The following is a 3,059-nucleotide window of genomic DNA, read 5'->3' as shown; positions in this document are numbered from 1 at the left end:
CAGGCTCTTCGGCCCAACAAGTCCACACTGACCCTCCGAAGAGCAACCCACCCAGACCCAGTCCCCTACATTTACCCCTTCACCTAACACTACTGGCAATTTAGCATGGCCAATTCACCTGACCTGCACATTTTTGGACGGTGGGAGGGAACCAGAGCACCTGGAGGAAACCCACACAGACATGGGGAGAATGTGCAAACTCCACACAGACAGTTGTCCGAGGCGGGAATTGAACCCGGGTCTCTGGCGCTGTGAGGCAGCAGTGCTAACTAGTGTGTTCTTGTACATGTTATTGATTGCATTAACCATAGCCACCCTCTCTTTTATGTCTTTATAAAAGTGCACCAAGTTAGTTAAGCATCACCTTCCCACAGGGTGCAATTCCGACTCGACCTGATTAACTGATATTTGTCCATATTCGTATTAATTTTCTCGCAAATTGTCATTACCAGAAGTTTCCTCACGACCAAAGTTGAACTGATTGGTTTGTAATTGCTGGGCATACCCTTTTTGAACAAGGGGGTAATTTTGTAATTCTCCCATCTTCTGGTACTAACTTGAGGGAGGTCTCCAGGTTTGCTCAGGAATGGGAGATCAGGAAGTAGTGAGCAATGAGGGAGATAATAAACGGCTCAGAAAAGGAGAAGGGGGAAATGGGCAGACACGTGACAATTAAGTGAAACCAAAGAACAGGGACACACAGAGCTGGGAATGATACAATGGACAAAATCGATTTGTCGAGGTTTACGTCATTCACCCGGACTCTGTTTTTCTTTTCCTTTTTTTAGTTTATAAAACAATCCACAGTTTACAAAACAGTCACCACTAACAGATGTAAACGGAGATAACAGCAAATTTACAAGGGAGAGGAATGGCAAAGCCAGGCCCCAAACCCTCCCGTTCAACCAGTTTTCAGGGAAATGTGGACAAACCTCAAATCCACTTTCACTCACAAAACAGTGACAATGACATGTACATAAGACAGTCCAAATACAGAGAAGACAGTGCGTAAAATACACACCCCACCCCCGAGCCCTGTCTGTGTTCATAGTTGGGGAGGTTCCGGATCCCTTTTACACACAGAAAGGTGGACAAGCAACAAAGACTGACCCACTCCTGTATGTAGGTTGTGAGACACATCACCTCCAACACAGACACAGCTCAGATACTGATAATTTGTCCTATATTTCGATTCTCTGTGTTTGTATGTTCTTTCATTATTTTTTTCATAACCAATCAATTCAACCTCGTATTAGCCCAGAAATCTTGTGAAACTAATTCATTTTAAATCGTAAAAGTCTTTAATCTGGGAAGAAGGAAATGATAAGTGAGGCGATGGACAGAGTGCAGACCAGGCTGCTTCTTCAACTCACTGCAGCCCAGGGCAATGGCACAAAGAGCCGGGCCCCGTGCCTAGCCCGTGCCTGGGGCCATTGCTGGGCGGTGCACACCACTCACTCTCTGTGTTTTTCCTCTTTTCAGGATCCTGCTCCTGTGAAAACACCTGCAGATGCTCCAACTGTCAATGTGCCACCAGCAAAGCTGGACGCTGCCAGAAAAGTGAGTCACTGGGACAGGCTTTCAAACTGCTCCCGTTCTATTGGTGTGACACATAGTCCTGGGCACAACTCACACAGGGATACCACAGACACATACATGATCCGGGATTACACCGGATTGAATTGCCATCCGATTTCTACAATGTCCAATCGGAAGAATCTCCAGACCAGAAGCTGCTGCTTAAAGCAATGTCTGAGGTTCCCATCGGAAAGCGCTGATCTTATAGACTTCTCATTAGAAACCGTGTTGTGGAGATAGTGACAGGAATATCTTCCCTCAAAATGTCTCTCACTGGGATGTGCTGCTGAGCCTCTTCAGGGGGGTGACTGGGAGATGGGAGACTGATGGGTTTGTGAGGGAGGAACTGGGTGCTGTCATGGGAGGCTGTGGGAGCTTTCAGTGAACGAATTGATTGTGAGTGATTTGTGTCTTTGTCCTCTCCTCTCAGGTTGCTGCTCTTGCTGTCCTGCAGCATGCACCAACTGTGCCAATGGCTGTGTGTGTAAAGGGAATACCTCTGAGAAATGTACCTGCTGCTCCTGAACAACACGCTCTTCAGACACAATCTCTGAAAGATTGTCCAGTTGTACTGTATTCCCCAAGGTGTATGTTCTCACTATGTAGATCCAGAGTTGTATTTTAGTATAAACTAATGAAATGTGTGAATGGTTTTTTTAAAATTTACATTATGTATCAATGAATAAAGCAAATTCTCACAGTTGCTATGATATGTGCAAGTCTTTTCATTACTGACATGATATTTACCATCGTAATGTAACCTGTGTGGAATATATTTAAACCTCAACAGTCCACTACCCGTCGAAGGTAGCTTGAAACCACATTGCCATTTGGCGCAGTCTGGTGGAAGCAGTGAACCCAGGTGTTGATGGACCACTGTGAGGAAAGGTGGAGTGAACGCCTCCAAAGTGTCATTGCTTAAATTTTAAGTTTCATGTCAGTCAGGAGAGTGCCTGCATCTCCATCACCATGACATGAAAAGTTGAGTATTGGGAATAATCGTGTTTATGTTTCCCAATTGTGATGCAGTTTAACACTGATTAGGAACCCACATTGCTGTGCCAACTGTAAAGAATGATATTCAATGACATGGCACTTTTTCCAACCACAGAAAGTGCACTCAGACAATGCTTTTGAAATGCATAGTTGGCATTTCAGAAAGACATGACTAATTTTACAGAGACCCACAAATGTTGACAAGATGCGTTTGGTTCAAAAACACGGTGAGGTGGTATAAATTAAAGGAATTGAATGTAAAGAGTATGCATTACCAAGGGATCTGGTAGTATTTATGCATCGTGCATTAATAACAGGTACAGAGCACAATAATACAATATTCTAGGCTTTGTTATCCCGACAATGTGGAAGCAGCCATTTGACCCATTGAGTGAACACTGACCCTCTGAAAGTCAATTCCCATACCCTTCCCATCCCTATAACTCTGCATCTTACGTGGCTAACCCACCAAGCCAAGACATCCC

At 44.6% G+C, this 3,059-nt stretch overlaps 1 long non-coding RNA gene across 1 annotated transcript; it reads left to right on the top strand.

Annotated features, from left to right (window-relative positions):
- Nucleotides 1-567: 567 nt before the first annotated feature.
- LOC122546229 (uncharacterized) lies at nucleotides 568-2,281 on the top strand. Its single transcript, XR_015759884.1, has 2 exons — nucleotides 568-1,560; nucleotides 2,009-2,281. It is a non-coding gene; the product is annotated as an uncharacterized LOC122546229 (long non-coding RNA).
- Nucleotides 2,282-3,059: the final 778 nt, after the last annotated feature.

Source organism: Chiloscyllium plagiosum, unplaced genomic scaffold, assembly GCF_037043375.1.
Source record: "Chiloscyllium plagiosum isolate Xiang-an unplaced genomic scaffold, Cpla_swu_hap1 HiC_scaffold_17, whole genome shotgun sequence".
Lineage (NCBI taxonomy): Eukaryota > Metazoa > Chordata > Chondrichthyes > Orectolobiformes > Hemiscylliidae > Chiloscyllium > Chiloscyllium plagiosum.
This window is presented reverse-complemented; position numbering and strand designations above follow the sequence as displayed.